Genomic DNA, 21,608 nt, shown 5'->3' on the forward strand with positions numbered 1-21,608 from the left:
AACGGGGCAGGAGTCATGGCACAGGCATTAGATAGCATGGACTCAGCTTAGAAACATATCAAAAAGTACTTTTCCAGCATAGTTTCAAAAACCAGCTTTATTTGTCAACTGTGTTTATCCTTATAAATGAATCTTTTAATGACTGGTTTCACTGGATGGTAAATCTCTCAGAACACAGAGAAAAACACTCCCACCTACAGAAGGGCAGTTCAACAGTTCAACTTAATGCCTTATCACTACAGCTATCCTGGCTGGAGTTTTTAACACTCTGAAGAAAGTTATGCTGTTAACTGCACACCAGGGTCCTCTGCCAAAGTGGCTTTCAGTAGGTACCTAAATCACTTAGAATCTTTTGAGTATCTATCTGCCTGAAATCCCCTGAAAGCTGATGGAGAGAGGATTTCTAATTCTTTTAGGCTCAAGAAGAATTCTTATCTGGGTTCATAAGCATACAAATGCTTATAATGAGTAACAAAAACACCTATAAATTTTCTGGGTTCCATTTAAAATGTGAAATGAGGGCTTGCTGGATTTGTTGGAAGAAAGCAAAGGGAGGAACACACAAATGCTTTGTAGCTTCCCTCTAGTCGAAACATTGCAAAAAGACTGAGACAGATTTTATTAAAAATAAAAGTACTCTTCCTTCTCATTCCAAAACAAGGTGGAGATATTATTTGAAACTGCTGAATATACAAGAAAAGTGTCCTCACTCAGTGCCATGGTCTAGCAACCGCACCGGTGGGTCAAGGGTTGGACTTGATGATCTCTGAGGTTCCTTCCAACCCGGCTAATTCTATGATTCTATGATTCTATGATTAAGACAAGTGGCTAAGGACAAGTGAAAATGACAACTGGGACCCTGAAAGGTCTGCAAAGAGCTGATCTGCTGCTGTGTTCTCATCCTGCAGGGCTCAGCAAACCTCTGTCAATCCCAGTCCTGAGAGCAGGTAACAGGTCTGCCCTACTCAGGTCTGGAGTTCTCTGATTTCCCTCCTTTCAGGACTGAATTTCCCTCATCACAGTAAAGACAGGCAAGAAGAAGGACAAGGGCTCAGACGGGCCACAGAATCTCAGACCTCAGGGTGCTTTTTGACTGGTCAAAGCCCCAAGCAAACCTGCCTAGATGCAGCACTAACCTTGCTCTGAGTGGTAGCTCAACCTCTGCCTCCAGCTTCATACTTTGCATAGCACACAGCACCCAAGTCAGCAACAGAGAAATCCTTCATGTTTCTGCCACTGTGATTCAAATCCCCAGTATTTACAGTATGGGTTGAGTGGTTTTGGTATCACTGTAAAACAGCACTTCCTGCTGAATAGAAATGAGATTTTGATGAGCTGTGTTGGCAAGGTCTGTTTGTTTTCACATCTGGTTTCTTGGGAGATGCTTTCCCTAGAAGTCTTCTCCTGTCCAGATTCACTCCCCCCCAAAACTCATCCTTTACTGTCTCATGGTTTGCCTTCAAGGCACATCCAGCAGCACCAGAGGTTGCAGATGTCCACAGCAAACGCCATCCTGCCATTTGCTGAACACTGACCTGCACAAGCTACATTTCTTTGAACAGGATGGAGCATTTTACATAATTAATACACATCCCTTTCCCTCTGCTCATTGCAGAGAACATTCTTGCTTATCACTTGCTTGGTTAGGAACCATGAAACCAAACAAAGTAGGTTTGGAAAGGACCCCATGGGATCATCTCATCCATTACCCCTTCCCCAAGGCCTACAGAGTTAATAACAGAATGACAAGCTTGCAAATTCTAGCTGCCAGGCTTTGAAAGCTTAGCTTCTCCTAAAGAAGTACATTGTTCTTGTCAGCCTGGGAGAGTCTGCAAGTGCTTGCTGATCTGTGCAGAGATTAATTTTAAAGCGTGCACTGTGCTCAGATGGCCCCACTGCTACCATTATATGCATCACTAACTTTCGTATTATGCAACTACCAGCACTTATGTTCAAAGAAAGCACTTTTTACTCATGACAAAAAGTAGCTGCTATGCTCTCATTAAAAGACAAAAGCAACAAAAGATTGGTCCTTGTGCAGCATCATCCTCTGCCTATTCTGTTAAAAAATAATCATTATATTGAGGAATGCATCATTAATTCTCTGCACACCTCTCATGTGGCAGAGTGGATTTCTAACACACATCTTCATTGGATTTGACTGCTCTGAGAGTTTCAGCCATTATTGAATACTCCTTTCACTACACAGTTTGTCTATAGGTCATTCCTCTGAAGACACATCTATACATAAAAATGCTGCTGTCTTTTCTCTCTTACCTGTTTCATTTAGGATTAATTTTCTGCTCATTCTCACCCCCATAAAGCTGAATTTAGAGACATTATGTGATGAGGAGTTCAGATAGCTGAGCATGAACTCAATCTGTTCCTTCCCAAGGGCCAGAGCAGCCACTAAACTGTTCTAAACTGGAATGTGGACAGCTAAGTCCTACAGTACACCAGCAGCTAAAGCAGCCCCACAAAGGAAACCTGCAGTACCCCAGAGAGCCTCAGGTAGCTGATGTGGATGCATCTGCACAGGGCTAAGTGTCAGCATTGAGACAGATCAGCAATGTAGCCTCAGGCTTTGGCTGGTGCAGCCTAAAATGGGACTAGAGCAGATGTGAGCTATGTGAGACCTGAGGAATGGTTGCTTGCTTCTTGTAGCTTGCTGTGTCCCAAAACTTGTAGAGAAGTTTCTGACACTGAGGTAGGCAAAAAGCATTCTTATCATTTCAGCTAAGTGGAGAGCATGTCAGTGATCACACTGGCCACAACAGCATTTCTGTACCCACAGTGCCTGGTGCAATGCCCTTTAGGACTTTTCCAGCCATATCTGCCTCAAAACACTTAAGATTACTTACAAATAAAAGCTAGGGTGACTTTTGCATTATTAGAGGTTAATTCCTTGTGAGAACTCTGCAGTAATGGGAACCTGGGAAATGCCTAGGGGCCCCTGAAATCCTCCAGTTACATTTTCTGCTGTTAAGGAAACTTCCTCATTATTTCCTCCAGAAATAATGAGTAGCCAGTAAAATCTTCCACACAACTGTAATTTGAAAAGAAGAGTACATAGCAGTGACACAAAGAATAAACTGAAACAGCACAGATAACAGAATCCTTGTCATTTCCATGGAAATTTTGGCAATTGATCAGAAAAATCTTGCATTTCACCAACCCCTATCTGCTCAGTTGTATGAGCTGACATATATGATTTTTGCAGGTTACTCATGCACGGGAAGGGCTTTGGAGAGCATTTCATTGCCACGGCTGTCTGCTCCTCTATCTGTGTGTGTCTCAAGCACTTGCCTTCTTTCACAGAGGTGGATGAGTTCAAAGGCCATGGAGCTGTTACAAATAATCCCTAGGAAGGCCATGAAGATGATCAGAGGACTGGAGTACATCTCCCATGAGGACAGGCTGAGAGAGTTGGGGTTGTTCAGCCTGGAGAAGAGAAGGCTTCAGGGAGAACTTCCAGAAGTCTTCCAGTCCTGAAGGGCACCTACAGGAAAGATGGGGAGAAACTTTTCCTAAGGGTGTGTAGTGACAGGATGAGGTGCAATGGCTTTAAGCTGAAAGAGGGAGATTTTAATTAGACACAAGGAAGAAATTCTATAGTGTGAGGGTGCTGAGCCCCTGTCCCAGGTTTCCCAGGGAAGCTGTGGCTGCCCCATCCCTGGCAGTGTCCAAGGTTGGATGGGGCTTGGAGCAACTTGGGCTGCTGGGAGGTGTCCCTGTGCATGCAGGGGGTTGGGACTGGGAGAGCTGTAAGGTCCCTGTGTTATTTTAACCTATAGGAACTTGATGCTGTGTTAGCAGCATGAGTGTTAGGACTAGTACAGCCCTGGTCTAGTTAGATGATAAAGGCAATTTTTTTCAGAATAGCAAAATCTAGTTTAGAGCTAAAGTCAATAGAAATGTGGATTTAGTTCCTATAAAACACCTTGGGAAATTTCTCTTCGTGAAACTGAAATCCATTTCAATACAGTTCAAGCCTGCAGCACTAACAAATCCCATGCTCTTCAAGGTTTTTGATTTCTGAACAGTTTCAAAAGACCCAAGCCAGAGGACTGACAAGAAGAATCATCCCACTGATTTGACTGATGTCAGTTATTAATTGAAATAAGTAAATGTTCATGCAAAAAAAATCACATTTGGGAAAAATTACATAAAACAAGAGACATGCAGTAACAAAATAGGGCTCACACAGCAATGAAACAGTAAAAATTAGACTAAACTAGTTACTAATTTGAGAGAAACACATCCCAAGTAACCAACATCCTGGCCTTGGGGCAGGTCTGCAGGACTCCTGCAAGGCAGATGAAAAGGATGGGAAGGAACACTGCCCACAACTCCCCACAACATAACCTTTGTTACAGCCTGAAGCACTGGGCAGAAAAGCATTGAGTAATTGGATTTACTGTATTAACATGCCATTAATATATTAATAAGCTATTAGCATACTAAAATGCATCCCTATAAGCTAGAGGGTCCCCTGCTAGCACAGAGCCCCTTACTCTCTGAGTGCGTGCAGGGAAAGTTTTGACCATTGCCACTTTAAAGGGAAGACAGGAATTGGTTCACCAGTCCTGGCTGCAAATGATAGAATAATGTTGAAGTTTCTCACAGTTTTGGGTATAAAAGTAAATATCTAACTCACTTAGGTGGCTCTGAAGCAAGTGTCCCCATCACAGGTAAATTACAACTGGAAGCCCCATGCAGGCAATGTAAAGAAGCAGCCATAGGGTGTTCTCAAAGTAAACACAATGTGTTGATTCAAAGCAGAGGGCACAGTAATTAACCTGGGAGGTTATCAGCAGTGATTCCTTCTGATACCCTATCATGCAGAGCTGCCTGCTGCTCCATACCACAGCTCCACAGCATCTGTTAACCACTATTAAACAGGCTTAACACCAGCCACAAAATCCCCAAGTTATTTTCCACAGCAGGACACAAACTGAGCCCATACTTTCTGTTCTCCTGAGAAATTAGGTCTAAAAGAATTTTACCAGCCTGGACAAGAAAATTAACTATCACGCAGAAAGTTAACTGGACTGAAAAAAGGTATTATGTGGAGTGGAAGACAGTACTTGTCAACTGGAAGCAGAGAGAAGAGAGAACCATATTTGAATAAACAGTTCAACCTTGCTGTTCACTCTTCGATAGTTATTCTCCATGACCATCTGGAAATTCCTCTGTGGTAATTCCTTTTTAACAGTTCTATAATCACATCTTAATTTGCAATTTCTTAGAAAGATTAAAAGAAACATTTTGCCTCTGCCAGCCCCATCTGTGCCAGTGCAGATGCAGACCCTGCACAGGCTGGGGACAGTCACATCCCCTGCCAAAGGCAGCAGGGGCTCTCCTGGAGAGCCTTCTTGCCACACCTACAGTATCTTACCAGATGGGTTCCATATCAACAACATTTTATCCTGAAGAAAGCAGCCCTCAAAACAACAGCAAACCCAAGGTTTAGAGACAACCTCCCACCCCTCCGAGATCATCCAGCCCTCAGGTAAAACAAGTCCTTTCTGTATCCTGATGATCCTCAGGATGAGGTCTGAGATACCAAGCAGTCTTCTCCAGGAGCTACAGCCTCACCAGGACAAAGTTCTCCTAAGGCTTAGCTTGATTTTTTTTTTCTTTGCAATTGGAGTCCCATTACTTTTTCCTGTTTCTGCTATGAACATGGAGAGCAGATTTATTGCCTTCCTCACTGCAGCAACCTTTTATTTATTTGGAGAGATGTCCTCTATCATGTTCTCTCTTTTAGATTAAGTAATCCAATTTGTTCTCTCCTCCAAACTAAATAAAACATTTCCTAATAGTAAAATTGAAAACAAGATGCTTTGCATTTAAGTGTCTCAACTGAATAACAATAATAAAAATTACTCTATTTTGAACTGGAAGTTCAGATATTTCAGCTAAGAAAAAGTTGAAATTAAGTGGCTCAGATAATTTCAGTGCCACAGACAAAATTTCAGATATTTCAATGAATCAAAACAAATAAAAGGATGTGTCCACAAAACACTCTGGTGTCAACAGATCTTTACAATCTTTAACAATGTTTGCTACGAAAGCTTCTCTCAGCTTCATCACTTTGGCCTAAACTGGACAAAGCTCTCATGAATGTGCTTAACTTCAAAAGCAAAGCAGCCCCACCACAAACAAAATCCAAGTGTTTTCTTAGAATCCTTTCTCCAGGGAGCAGATGGCTGCTGACAGTAAACGATCCCTACACTGTGGAAGCCTCCTCATCTCAGAACCAGACATGATCATCATTTGAGGAACATTTCCCTGAAAAATCTCAACCTAAGCAGCCTGAGTCAGCATGGATCCATGGAGAAGCATGGCCTAGCAGAGCAGCAAGAGGAAGGGGAAGAGATGAGCCTTAATTTGAGCTCTGTGGAGATAATGTTAATAGGAATGCCAGCTGGAAAGGGGCATGGCCTAGTCCAGTGAGGGCATCTGAGAGAGCATCCATCCTCAAGAAAGAGACAAGTTTGGGAATCAGGCTTGTCACGTTTTAGAGTGGCTGGTGAGTGGCAGCTGCTCTGTGGGATTCCCACTGCCCTCCTAGGGCAGGATGGAGAAGGGAAGAAGGGAGAGAGACTTTCAGGTGGGAAGGAAGAACCTGGGAGCAGCAGCCAAAGGCAAAAGCATCCCCAAGGCTGTGAAGATGCAGCTCGGCCGCCTCAGAGGGCAGGGCCTTCCCCAGCAGGACAGGACAGGGACAGCCCCATCCCCCCTGTGCTGGGCAGCCCAAGGCCAGGCTCTCAGGGCCAGCTCAGACCAGGCTCGGAGCAGCCAAGCGGCTCCTACCTGGGCAGGCAGCAGGCGCCCTGTCCTGGGCAGTGATGTTCTTCTGCGGGGAGGAACCCAGGAGCAGCGGCAGCGGAGCCTCAGCCGGAGCAGCCCCTGAGGCCTCTCTCGGCGGCCGTTTTGAACTGAGCGCCACGGGCAGGAGCGCTGTGATTGGTCCATGGGGGTCACCTGACCCCTGAGACCGCCCGTGGGGAGCAGCAGGGAGCGAACGCCTCAGTGGGAGAGGCCTCAGCAGAAATAATGTAATGAAATAACACATATCCCAGTTAAAAACGAACGTATCCGCCTTGAAAAAGTTGTGGTGCAAGGCTGAGTGATATTATTTCATATTCTTTGACATATCAGAACACATTTATTTACATATGACTGTAAAACTGTATTACTTTTAGAAGTTATTTCATTGTAGTGGTTGACCTTTTTATGTTCCATGAGTATGTTTCTCACACAGCAACAGAAAAACTGACTGTAAACCATTTCACATCAAAGTACCTCCTCACTTGAATATTACAGCTTGGATGACTAGAGACCACTGTTCAATATTTGAAGTTACAGAGATAAAGGAACATTTTTGGGGAAAAAAAAATAAATTATCCATCTGAATTTTCTTAGAATTTCTGTGTTATTTATTCACACTTAAATTTTATTTTCTTGTTTTTAATTTTATACTACAAGGTTTTTAAACGTTCACCAATTATTTGATTTGTAGCTACAACTGCAGCATGTTTACTTGTTAAATGTCTTTCAAATTAAGATCATTACTTGTCCTTTTAGATTTCCCCTTAACTTTGCAACCGAGCATTTTCAGCTCAACAAGAAGCAGCACTATTTTTTACATTCCAAATGGCTCTAATGCCAGAGCATTTTGCTGATTTAACGGATGTTTTTGCAGGATAGAAAAATACAAATAATTCCCAGCAAGCAGAAAATCAACAGCTGTAATTTTTCAAATAGGATTTCTATAGTTCTGTCAAGTCTGCCATAATGTACAAAGGACAGACAGTTCAATACAGTGTTTGATTTTGCCTCCAGAGATGAGAGTTGGATACACTTTTTTCTGGAACCCAAAATGTCAAATGAAGCAGAGCCTTAAGGTGGTCAAGAGCCTTAAACATAAGGCTTATGTGTCAGGAATGCCTGAATAACTCAGGCCCAAATATTCAATAGCATACTTAGGCTTAAAAGCTACTGCCACCTCTAGAGGCCTGCCATCAATATCCCAGCTATGTCTTTGCTCATATTTCTAGCACTGAAAACCATCTCAGAAGCCCAAAGCAGACTGAGGAGTTCACTCACACTGTGATCTGGCAGAAAACTTCACCTTTTGAAACCCAGAAGTGTTGCCCCCAACACAACTGCTGTGCAGAGGCACATCCCAGCAGCCTGGATGCTCAGACAGCAGAGCTGGGTGACTCAGTTTTAAGTGATGCTAAGTTGAGTACAAACTCTGACATCCAGGCCAAGTCTCTTCTTGACTTGTCCACAAGCAGAAAACGGGCTTATGCCCCAAATTTCAGGACAGCCAAGGCAGGGGAAAATCACAGTGAAACTAAGTTTCAGTGAGCTCAATACTATAGTAGCATTGGGAAAGATAACTTAGAATCCTCCCTACCTTTTGCTGAAGCAAAACTAATTCGGAAAGGGGATTGTTATTGAGAAATGTTGGAAAAGCTCAGTGAAATCTCAGCCTACAGCAGCTTCCCCTGTGATGTCAGCACCTACCAACCAGGTGAAGTGAGGGACAGGTTGCTCTGCATCATGGCTGTGTCTCATCTGCCTCCACAATCTGGAAAGCAGTCAGGGATGATCAATGTGACCCACACTCTTTTCTTGTTTCCTTTTAGTTTCTAGGAGGTTTGTTGGTTTTTTTTCTTCCTGACACCCGTACCAATATTCTGATGTTTTTCACTAAAACAACTGCATCTCTTGGAACCTCTTTATAAAAGGTCAGACCAGGGAGTGAATCAGCTGAAGCAGGACAGCAGGGGACCTTGCACAACACTGAAATGCAACAACTCTTCAGAGGGACCAAGAGTGATGTCCTGAATATGTCCCATATGGCAGAGCACTCTGTCTCTGGCACTTTCTGCAGGACAGACAGAGCGACCAGGAAAGCACCCTTACACCAAACACAGATGTGGCAGAGAGGGCTGAGGGGGACTGGCAAAAGCAGGACAATAGTGCCCTGCCACTCTGGGCAAGAAAACTGGGGTGTCAGAAGGATTCCTCTGGCTCAGCACCTCAGGAAATGGGGGTGCTCTCAGCTCAGTCATGAAAGAAGAAACCTGATTCAAGGAAAATGCTGTACTTACTTGTTTATACTTCCACAGGACTTCTCAGCAGACTCTGCACTAAGTTGTCCAGAATGTCTCCTATAACCATGGGACATTTCACCAGCCAGACTCCTGCAGCCTGGCTTCCATGGATTTGTCTTTCTCTTCTAAAGGAAAAGAAAAGCAGCAAGATGCTTGACGCAATCAGACATCATAAATAAATAAATAAATAAATAAATCTGTTTTTAAATACAGTTCCTAGTGTAGATTGATGAATTTATATGTACAACACCACCACACCACCTCCTGACACCCATCAATTGGCTTGACAAAGCAGGTAGTCACACACACTCCACATGAATGCACTCGTGGCCAGGTTGCCTTGGAAACCTTTACTGCTACCTAATATTGTTATAATTGTCAAGAAAACATAGGTTTTCTGCAATAATTCACACCATGCTTCCATCTCACATAAATACAAGCTTTCCATATGCAGTTTTCTGAAGGTTTGCTCTGTTTTCTCCACAGAAATTTTAGAGACCTTTTTTCTCCAGAAAATGCAAACTGTTGTTTAAATGTCATAAACAGTGCTCTATCGATTCAGGGGGCATACAGCAATTCCAGCTTCCCTGTGTCTGTTGAAAGGGATTTCTAACATTGAGGAAAAGGAGCCCTGCAGTCCTCTCAGCTGTTACTCTGTGCACAGCTCTTAGGCTATGATTCCCCTCCAACAGAACAGGCCAGCCCAAGTGCCCCCATACAGCCTTGCTCTGGCTGCTGCCTCTCCACATCACCATCTACCTCTCAGGGATGCCTCCAGCACAACAGGCAGAAACCTCCAGCAGCTTTTACTGCATCAGTATTTCCAGCACGTACTCAGACTGTTCCTGGAGGTACTCACCCAGCACAGAGTCCAAGAGAGCCTCTGGAGAAGACCCATCTCTAGGTGAGCATCTAGTTCTCACTTAAAGGAGATCGACACAAAAACTACAGCTGTGTCCACATTGCACGTCCCTACCAGAAAGAGGTAAATGAACTCTTGGTGCAAAGACAGATGCCAAGTCCTGTGCTCCTCCTTTGGAGAGCAGCAGCCTGCAGCTACTTCTCAGTCCCAAAGCCCAGACTGCCGTGGATGGAAGCTGCAAATGTTGTCTGTCTCATGAGAACTTCAGCCTGGAAAATATGCAGAATAAATCAGAGGCTCTGGAGCGCTGCCTGTCAAAGGGTGCAAAACAAAACATTTGGAGGAGGTGGCTCTTGAGAAGGACAAAACCTACAGCAAGAAGCCCTCAAACAAAGAGCCAGAAACACTTCGTGGTGACTGAGCAGAATGACTTAAGTCAAGGTGAAATGAAATTGTGTTTGGAAAAGAAAAAAAATGGCCCATTCCCTGTTAGCCCAGACTGCGTGCTCTGCCTCTCTGCAGTACCTGCTTTCACCATGCTGTCCTTCTGCAAAAGTGTAAGTCCCACACCCCCTTAAAAAGCTGCATTTTTGTTAACAGTCTTGAGCAATCTGCCTTAAACAGAAATGATGTTTTTTTAAATATAAAAGCAATTATGTTATTATAGCCATTATTTTAGCAAAAGTAAACAGGTCAAAACAACTCATCTCAACAATTTAAAAATTACATCTCCATGTTTCTGGAAGGTGTGCTCTTACCAAGAACGTGTGCTTTAGTCAAATGCTATCAAATGTCTTAATGCAAGGCTACCCAGTGGGGTAGGGTAGGGTAGTAGGCTGTTTTTCCCACCTAACTGCATCAAGTTGGTAGACTTTAAGAGATGAAGTGGTTAGCTTCACTTTAGCCATATGAGCTGCAGGCCTTTTTTGTCAAAAAGAACACAAAGCCTCATTTCTATGTACTCACCCTGCATATTTGGAGTTGCAGTTTCCAAAAGAAGTAGGAGCTTTGCACAGAGAACTAATCACACTGATGATTACAATGTGGCTGTTTCAATCTTCTCAATCTAAATGCATTCAGCAAACTGAAATAGCCAAACATCCACATTTCCAGTGAGGTGGCAATATAGGAGGCAGAGGCCTTGCCTGTTGTAAAGAACTAGAGAAATGTCCTATTACACTCACAAATACTGTAACTGCAGAAATACAAAGATACAATGCACCCCCACTCCTCCCTTTTACAGCAAATACTATTAACCTAACCCGGGGTGGCTGTGTGCTGCAGGGATTTCAGCAGAAAAGCAGCACGTGGTTACAGGAGGTTCTGCAGGATGGAAAGCAGAAGAAGGTTTGGAATTCAGCAGATGGCACAGACAGGCACTGTGCCAGCCCAGGGGCAGTACCCTGTGTGCCTACAAAATTGCTTGCTGCATTTGTTATTGAGCTGGGAATGAGACATCTTTGTTTTAATATCCCTTCTCTTCCCCCTTTGTGTGATTTTTGGTCTTCTACAGCATGTGAAAGAATCAGTAATAAAAGGAACCCAGGAAAACAAAACAAAACAAAACCATAGGAGGAATCTGTTGTCTTTCTGTAACAACTGGTCAGCTCAAACCTGTAGGCCTCCTGTGACTGCTAACAGCTCTGTTTACTCAGAGCCAGACCACAATGATGCTTTTGGACCACAGACTGGGCTGGCACCATGTCAGTGTGTAAAGAAGAAGTATTTATCATTCTCATGATTTTGTTGCTTTCCCCTAGACTTGTAAGAGTTGACAAGGAGCAACTCAGACAGCACAGCTGGCCTGTGAGATGTCTCTGCATGAGCAAAGGAATGGCTCTGTTCAGAGAGCAGGCACAAGTTATTCTTCCCAATGTACCAGTAAGTGCTGTGGTAATGGAAAAATTGCATTTGCCCTTGTTCCTTCTCCCTTTATTTTGGCCTTAGATTTTGTCTTCCCAGACATTCCATGGAGCAGATCTGGAGTAAGTGCTCAGGACACTATGGTTTGAATGGCTGAGATTAAATCTTTCCTCCTCCCCCACTAATAGGGTTCCATCAATGTAGCTCTTTTCTTCAGACACATCGTAGCACACCAGAAAAACACCCTATACTTTGATACAACTCAGCAGGACTAAATCTTTTTTCCTAGAAAGGTTTTGCAGCAAAGCAACAGAGAATTTCAGAGCAAGTCTAAGGTAAATTCACTCAAGCTGCCTCAAAGACACTTACCTAAATCACCCTTCTTGTAGTGCAGGCACAACTATCCTTCATTTTCACAAGCACTGAAAATAAAACAGGACCACTGAATTCATTTCTTCCAAATAAAGAGATGTGAGAAAGCAAACTCAAGTTAACCACATGAAAAATACTTTCCTAGTGCTGTAAGTCAAAATAACAAGGAAATAAAGGAAAAGGAAAGAAAAAGGAAAAGAGATATTTTTTTAATTAAATTGTATTAGTCAATAATCTGACAATCAGTCAAGTGAAAGTCTTTGTGAATAACCCCTGAGATATAATGGCAGCCCTTACATTATTTTGGTACTTTGTAGTAACTCAGCCTTTGCCCTCTCATTATAAAATAAAATGTATGGTATTTTAATGTAAAGGATAATGTCAGGTTTGATAACACAAGGCACTTAGTGCCTTAGTGTTTCAAACTACATTTGAAACTGTGACAGCATCATACAGGTTTCCTCTCGATAAAAAGAAAATGCTTTTTGTCACACAAGGAAATACTTGTAATTTCAAGAATTTTTTAGAAAAATGGTACAGACATTAAGTCAGTGGCATGAAAGATTATTCATGTTCAACTTAAAAACCAGGCACATCCAAAATATTCTCTTTCAATTTGCATTTCTTTTGATCCACTAGATTGGAGATGAGACAAAAAAAGAAATTAAGTCAGAGAATCTCTTCCAACTAAAATCTGGTGGAGAAAAGAGGATTAATCCTCTTCTGTCCAGGCTGCTCACCCTGCAACTCCAAAGGGAAAGACTGAGGGGTGGCAAACTGAACCTGCAGGATTACAGGGAGAGGGTCTCCCCCACAGCTGTGGCTCCACAGTCCTGCCTGCTGGATCAGGTCACCAGTGATGAATCCCTCTGCAGCAGCATGGGAGGCTCCTTGCCCTGGCACACAGCTCACTCTTGCCCAAAACATCCCCCCCATACAGCAGTGGGGCATGAAAAGTGATGCTAGAGCCCAAATACTGTGCTCTTCACATTGAGTTTTGCTGAAGGGAGCATAAGGGAGGTGGAAAGAAGCCTTATCCAACCTTATCCATGTGGGTGGAAGCTTCTGATGCCCCTGCCACTGCCAGCAGGCAATGGGGTAAAGGGCTCTGAGTTTTCCTTCATCCCCCTCCAGCAGTCAGGCCTGGTGCATCATCTGTGAGATGAATTACCTGATTTTGGGAGATAGAGCATGAAGATGGGGACATTGTGCTGACAGAAACCTCTCTGCAGTGTCTGACAAAGTGCATGCCATGGTATTCTTTTGCAAAAAACCTTTGATCTGCTAAAGCAAGAAGGGGTTAAGCTGTCCATGCAGCTGATGCATGGTAGGATTTAAAACTGTCAGCAGTTAAACCCACATAATTCATATGTGTATGTGCATTAGGATTTAAATAGGGATGCCAAAAAAGAAAATGCAGCTTACTGAAGAAATGAAGACCATGTTTCCTAATATAGATCATTTTTCCAGTTTCTGGAGAAAATTGGGAGAATTAGCAGCACCTGCAGAGGCAGAAAACAAAAAAGTAAAAGAATCATAGTTAATTAATACTCCAAAGGCAAAGACATCTTTCATGGAAAAACATAATGGGCGAGAAACTCAGCTGCTGTACATTAGCTGATTTACATCAGCTAAGGAATGTGTTTCAGTATGATTTAACATTTTTCTTATGTTACCTAGGAGATAAACGATTTAAAATATAAAGAGAGCTTAACATACATTATCTGTCATCTTTTGATTAATAATTTCATATGTTGTTACTATTATTTAATATAGAGCGTCATTACACAGTAAATTAAAATACAACAAAACATTAAATGCAGAAAAGCATTACTTTAGCATAATCTCTTAAAACCCAAGCAAATGAAGCAAATCAATTTTAAAGGTCATTAAGGGGAGCTAAAGTCATAAGAATCAAATTACCAAATTATCTCAGGTGCCAAGCTGCTCCTAGGACAGCTACTGGGGACAGGGCAGAAATAGAGGCATCATTTCCAATTTTCTTCTCACAGATCACACTGAAACACTCTGCTGGGGTGAGAACACCCTATTATGCTCGTATCCTTGAGCTGGAACAGGATGTCTCTGGCCCTGGTTTTCTAAGGGCTCACACTTGCATAGTTGCACTGTGTCTGTCTAAAAGGCTCCTCCTAAGAGGGTTTGAGCTGCTCACCCAGTTTCAAGAGCTGGAAGGGACACCCAGTGCCCCAGTCTGAGTACCTCTCACTCTGGAAGGAGCAAGAACCTCCTTGGCCTAAGGCACAATCTTTGTGAACACTGCAGTTAGTGGGTTCCAAAAGAAAAATAATGTTGCACCTACTTCATCCCGGTGAGAATCAGTAAGTCCAAAAAAATTATGGTGGACTAGCAAAGAAAATGCACAGGAGAAAACAGGGTTGTGGTAACACATGCAAGAGGCACGGACTCCCTACATAGGTCCAGCTTTCCAACTGCAGTTTCCAGCTGCCTCAGATCCCTTTGGGCTGTGGCAGAAAAGGATTTTCATCTCTGAATTAAAGCTATGATTAAAACATGGGCCATTAGTGGACAGAAAACAGCTGATGCATCCTGGCTCATACATGAAATTCCTCAATGGCATTTTCTTCCAGTACAGTCAGACTAGCATATGCTTTTTTTTCTTTTTTTCCCCCCTGTTTTGTCTCTCTGGAATAATTTAGAAAATTCCCGATGCAGATTAGCTCTTCCTGATGGGACCTAACAGCCAGGATCTTTGACAACAGAAAATTTCTTCAAAGGGAAGAAAAAAAAAACCTTTGAGTGCAACCAAAAAAGGAAACCACATACAGGTGCCAAGTGAGGCCATGTACACAACAGATTGCATTACATGTGATTATTTGATTACACTGATTTTAGTAAATTGTTTTTATATGTATTCATACATGCACATTTTCCTGCTTTCTGAAGATCTGAAAGACAGAGGTGGAGATCTGGCCAGAGGAAGAAGTGAATTTCTACTTAGCCTAAGGAGAAGTGTCAAAGGCTTTATGGGGGAAACAGTTACCACCCTCTCTTCTTCCCCATGAGGTCAGCTAGGCAGCAATACAGATACCAGTGCAGATATGCAGTGTGGGTTACAGCAGATTTAAAAATGCCCAGGAGCTACCTGGGATATAATTCACTGACAAAAACCAGTACCTGCTCTAGCCAGTGAGAAAAGCTGAATGCCAAAATAATTAGAGATAACATAAAATGGCTTCTCCCTGTGAACAGCAGGAAAATATGCACTGCAAGTAGAGCTGCGTGCCTAATTGACTGGAGGGGTTTGTTGGCAGTCTGAAAGCCAAACACACCCAACAGGTAGGCTTGTGAGCTCACAGAGCTCATGTATCCTACTGCCCATCAGGCTCCACTGTGTGGCTTCCCTGAAGTCTAGGAAAGCATGAATTAAGAAGTCTTTCCCTCAGCAGGGTATTTCCTTCTCCATCTGGACAGCTATGTTCACACAATCCACAGGAGCAGCCATGAGACATTCATGTTGGATCCAGGCAGTGGGTATCATCATCATGAAAGGTGGACAGGCATGAGGCACACAAACGTCTGACCAGATGGGGCAACAAATGCCTCTTCATCTCTGGATCCAGACTGTATTTTTTATAGTCTTGACTGACACCAGGAGACAGAACTGAACCACCATGTTGCCAGGTAGTCACAGGTTTTAAGCTCACATGTCCCACGCTGCTAAGCAGCATTTGGGCAAAAAGCTTCTTCCCATCCACCCCTGGGAAGATGGCTCTTATACAGTAAGGCTTCCTTGAACAAAAAATTATACTGACTCTGCCCTAATGTATTCCTTTTGTACCTCCCAAACAGGATTGCTCTCTCCTTAGAAGAATAAACGAAAGAGGGCTGGGAAAAAACAGATATCCTTGTGTCTAAGCTTGCAACAAACCATCACTGGGTAAGAGTCAGGTCCCTTTCCTTTCCCAGCACAGCATCTGTGGACACCAAGAGACATCAGCTTATTTTGTCAACAGATTTTGAAAACAATTCCCAAATAATGTGCTGCTCGGGTGATCAAGTAGTCTGAAAAAAAACCGAAACCAAAACCAACAACAAAAATTCTCTTCATTCTGCCCCTTAATGCACTATGCACCTTCTATCTCTGTTGTCAGGATACTTCTGGAGCTCCTTCCTCAAACAGCTGATCTCTGCAGCTATGACACCCTTTGTCATAACAGCAATTTTCACAGTGAGCTGAAGGAAGAAGTGTTGAGAAAGAGTGAGGTACTTGATCAGGAAGGTGCCAGTCCTGACCTGCTCACTTTGGGAGAGGTGTTGCACAGGCACTGACCAGGGGGCAGATGCTCTCTTCTAAGGTGCAAGCTTGCAAGGAGAAAAAAAAAAAAATTTAAAAAAATCACCCAATAGCACCTTTTTGGGACAACTCCTGCTCAAAACCTCTGAGATGTCATTCAGCAGGGATTTTTCCAGAGAGGATGCAGACTTACACCAAGGTTTTAGGGTAGCCTTTCCTTTTCATCTTGCTATACAGATTTCCAATGTCTAATGCAACCACAGTCTAATGTAACAATGTACCTTCTCCCTTGGGATGAAAAAACTTGGGTCAAAAATCAATACCCTGGTTTGCTCACTGCCCCCCTGCTTTTAACAACAGTGACACTTCTATCTCAGGAAGACATTAACACATGCAAGTATCTTCTGCTTTTCTTCAGGTGGTGATCTTTGCAGAGAGCCAGAAAGAGGTGTGCTACACTTCTTGGAGACACATGACATATTTATTCCTCATTTCCAGAGGTGAGAAAGAAGTCAGAGAACTGAACCCTTACAGCTCTGACACCCTGGTCCAAGCCCATGGAAGAGCACAGCCTCCCACTATGTCTGAGGGCACAACAAAAAGATGTGTAAGAGGCAGAGTTCAGGCATCACTGACAGTTGCTCTTCTCTCTAAGCCAAGTGGAAAAAACACGGTGCCAGGCTGCTGCCAAGGGTATACTTTGCAGCTAGCACCATCCCAATAAAACACATGTATTTCTCAATTTTGAAATGTGGTCCCCAGCAAGGCACAGATCTCATGGAGCCACACTCGGCACTGACACGGGCTCAGCACTGGTTGGGTCTTCTGTGCTACACCCAGCAGTGTCTCAGTGCCCCCCAACCAAAACTTGCACATTAAACTAATTAGCAGTGTGCTGGTGCTTTCATACATCTCCTGCAACCAGCAGGATAAAAGATAAATAAGTTGTTAGCCTCTCCTAAAGGCTTTCAGACTATTTATAGACTCATTTACGGGTGCCCTTCACAGAAGCATGTGACCTTTTTGTAATGATTACTGAACCTCTCCCATAAAGTCTGTGCATAATGAGACAGCATTACAGTGCTCATTTTAAAGAGATGAGAACATGGACTGAAAGCAAGTAAATGAAATTATCTGATTGCAGAAGCAATCTGTTCCACAGACACATGCCAAACCAAGATGTTAGTACTCTGTCACGTTTCCTGTAAAAACAACCCAGACTTCTGGTTCCGGTGGAAGAAGCCTGCAAGGCTCTAACAACTGTGGGTCAGCACTGGACCCAGGAACAGCAGGAGGAAGATGGTCACAGTCAGGTTACCCCATCAGACACCAGCAGCACCTTCCAGTCACTGTTCCTCTTAGTGGAATGGATCAAAGAGGGACAAAAGTGCAGCTTTGAAGATGACTTTCCTTCCAGTCTCCCAAGTTGCTCTTGGTGAACCTCACAAGGTGGACAAAGGTTTCCTCTGCTTGGAAATTAATGCATGTTGGAGAGCCAGAGCAAAGCTTCCTTCAGCCCTTTGAACAACCCCATCACTCACACTGTTTACCTTTCATTTGCTGTCAGTGAGACATAAGCTGCTGTTCTGACACTTGTCCGTTTGTATCAACCACAAATTCGATTCCTTTCTGCACTACCCTGCTGAAAAGTTTCCAGACTGTTTTTCACAGACAGAGCTTCCATCTTGTCATTGAAGAAATACTGTGAGAGCTGCATCTGGGGGAAGAACTGAACCTCCATATCATTGCTAGAGCATTACTGCTTTGAAGCCTGCATCCCAGAGCACTGAGAATCAACTGGAAAAAATCCCAAAGGTGTGAAAATTCAGTTTCATCATCAGAAAAGAGAGACCTAAGATCAGATACAAACCAAACACTGAAACATTCTATATTTTTTTCCACAGAAGCAGCTGACATCTCTGATAAAAATACATTTGTTTGAAATGTAACATAACAGACCACCTCCGAAACTCCTTCCAACTTTATGTCACAGCACTTTTTGTCTGAATTCACATTTCAAAAAAATTAAGAAAGTTTCTCTACTGGTCAGGAACAGCAGAGTAGACACAGCATGTCCCTCCCCAGAAGTAAAACTGTTAGCAAATCCCTGGAAATGTCTTTACTTCTACTCTTGCCCAATGCTGCAAGGAGGGCTGCACTAATGAAGAACATTTTCCTTTAAGCTGTGCTATCAACAGCCTCTTCTTCTATACAGAGGATCATAAAATAGTGGGGAGGGGTAAATCTGGCTCACTTCTTTTCACACCAAATAGTTTCCAGAAGAGTGTGAAATATTCCCTCACCTCTCATGTCCCAGAGTGCCATGTTGGAGGCAGCCAGGGATTCAGCAGCAACAACAGTACAGAAACTCACCCAAGCTAAGGGCACCAGACAGCTTGGAGGCAAAGTCTTTTTCTACGGATTTCATGGCTTTGTAGGGAGCTATTGTTCTGTCTCTACACAGCAACATGTAGAAGTTATTAATTAGTTATCTTTGAAAGGAAAGAACAAGAAGAATAAGTGTGCAGTTAAAGAAACTGAAAAAACAAAGACTCTCAAAGTACAACCAGGTGATGGAGAGCACTTTTAAAAGAATATTTTGTGAGATATACCAGGCTTTACCTAAAAAAAAGACCCAGGCTCTGTCAGGTGCTCCATACAGCCAACGTGAAAACCTCATGATGATTCTTACAGAAACAGGGGAAGGGGGAGGAAAAGAGGAATGGGTGGGTACTGCAAGTGCCCAGTTTGTTTAGGTCTATTTGAGAAGAGTCAGGAGGCTGTTTTCCACTCCATCTTGTCACTGTAAATATAATTTAAATTTCAGATAAATGTTATGTTTAAAACAGAGAATTTCAGCGACTTAAATAAAATAAAATTCTTTCATCACACTGGGGTTGTCTTTTCTTTCAATAACAACTACAGGTTTTAATTACCTTTTTTTTCCTTTTTTGGCTAGTGAGCAAAGCCCCATGGTACTTGTACAGTTCTGTCCTACATTAATATTAATAAACTATTTAGGAGCTGGGATTTCATCCCAAATGGTTAATGATTTGATTTTATACTGTAGCACTTTAATTGAAATAACCCCTAAGGGCATTGCCATATAAGTAACTCCAAACACATGTACTACAAGTTCTCAAGAAGCAGATTTAAAGCTATATAGAGGACATAGCCTTCACCTTACATTTGACCCTGGCATCAGTGCAGGAAACATCATATTGTGTTAGATTGTATGGCTATGCATCTAAAACACTACAGTTCAGAGGTTATCATGCTAGAAAGTATTTGTTTTTTATTGTCTTCCCCTTTTGATACTTTGAAGAAAGGTAATGGTAAGAGAGGGACACATATAAAGACATTTTATTGTCTGTGCACTCACTGGGCTACACAAAGATTCAATGCTTGCTTTCAGCTTTTTTGTTATTTTTTTTTTAAATAAGAAAAACCTTGCAGCACACATAAAAACTGTTATCATTATTTGTTCAATTGACATGATGCCTCTTAGGCTAGTTTCTAGTTTTAAACTATCATTTTGCAAATAGAGATTAGGCTATTTCCACAGCAAGGAAGATGTGCTGAGCTCCCTTGCAATGCCTGCAGAAATGAAGGAACTAATGAAGGGAAAAAATATCTTTGGGATCTAGACCTGGCCACAAGTGTACCCTTGCAAGGTATTTAATGAATATTTTGCTTGTCTGTGCTGTTTGCTAGAGACCTACCCTCCAATAACTGCAGATTCTGGAAAGACTCTGCAATCACAAGAGATTGTGCTGTAACAAGCACTATTTTAACTAGAAGTCCAAAAATATTTTTTGTGGGTATTAAAGGCAATTTATTCTGCAAAGAAAGACTTTTCTGTACTTCTAAATCTTGCTCTTGGTTTTTTTCCCCATCTTTTTTAATTTAAAAAAAAGTTCTATTTTTTTCCTAAAGATGTAGCATTTTGCTACAGCTGAAAATAGAGCCTGCCTGTGGAAAGTGGTGGGAAAAGGGAAAAAAACAAAGGAAGCCTATTATTTTTGAACTTACAGGCTTTCGAGTGACAACCATTAAACAGCTGGGCTCCTGAGCCAAATAAGACTGGGCTGTATCTTTAGTGAACAGAGCTGAGCTGATCTTCTGTCACACAGCAGCACTGCAAACAGCACATCTGGCAGTGGCCACATATATGATAGGAATTCCCTACACATTGCTAAATTCCCCTATGGCCATGCTCTTACTTCCATCTCAGCAAGCACCACACCAAGGAGCCAACTCCCCTTTGCCTTGCCTTTGAGAGATGTGCAGGTTCTTGGAGGTGAGGGCTACAGCAGCTGGGGACCCCTGGGCTCAGCTTGGGAAATATGGATCTGTGCTGCACAAAAATACAGGCTGGAGGCCTGGTGATAGCACACTCCTTGTGTTCAACACATGGGACTCAAAGGGCTGAGGGAACCTTCAGCTGAGGTCCTACAACACAGCACCAGACCTAACCATCCACTCCAGCCTTGACAACCTGCAGTACTAGTGTTAGCCTTGCTAAAAGATTGGGTGGAAAATCCCAGACTCCACTGAAGTGCTACTAAACCTATTATTAAGTTTTAAGTGGTATTTAAGTAGCCATGTGGTTTGTTCTGGACCCTGTACTCCACCCACACTGGAGTGGTACAGCAGTTCTTGCTTATATGAGCATTTCAGTGTGATTGACTTCGGGTAGCAGGGAGCTGAAGTCATGCCAGACCTGTTTCATTCTGACATTTATTTGTGCAATGAAATCCAAGGATCTTTTATTTTCTCTCTTTTTTTTTTTTTTTTTTTTTTTTTTTTTTTTTTTTTTTTTTTTTTTTTCCATGTGCTTCACTCGGTACTCTCCCTGTGACATTAAAATCCATCATGCTGCTGGCCCTGGTGTACCCATTAGACTGTACGTGCCAACAATGCTAGAGCTCTGTGATGGGGGAGAGAGACAGCAGAAAGAAAACAAATATATGTGGCCTGAGGAAGTCAATTTTAATTTCTTCCTAAACTTTCTCTGATTTAGGGCAAGATTCTGCTGCCCTTAATCATGCTGCGATACACTAACCCCCCTCTCAAGGACAAAGCAATGAATAAATGCCAG

At 42.7% G+C, this 21,608-nt stretch overlaps 1 protein-coding gene and 1 long non-coding RNA gene across 4 annotated transcripts in view; both read right to left on the reverse strand.

Moving 5' to 3' along the window:
* Positions 1-21,608, reverse strand: part of LOC139795639 (uncharacterized) — a 504,885-nt gene that overhangs the window by 189,082 nt on the left and 294,195 nt on the right. The gene's annotated exons all lie outside the window — the stretch shown is intronic.
* LOC139795637 (uncharacterized) overlaps positions 1-21,608 on the reverse strand; it is a 207,096-nt gene that overhangs the window by 29,907 nt on the left and 155,581 nt on the right. For all 3 annotated transcript variants that reach the window (XM_071742558.1, XM_071742557.1, XM_071742559.1), the window contains 3 exons: positions 13,657-13,733; positions 12,229-12,281; positions 3,307-3,499 (listed from right to left, as the gene is read on the reverse strand). The gene's annotated coding sequence lies outside the window, so the exon portion shown is untranslated. The remainder of the gene's footprint in view (positions 1-3,306; positions 3,500-12,228; positions 12,282-13,656; positions 13,734-21,608) is intronic.

This window comes from Heliangelus exortis, chromosome 4 (assembly GCF_036169615.1).
Source record: "Heliangelus exortis chromosome 4, bHelExo1.hap1, whole genome shotgun sequence".
Classification (NCBI taxonomy): Eukaryota; Metazoa; Chordata; class Aves; order Apodiformes; family Trochilidae; genus Heliangelus; species Heliangelus exortis.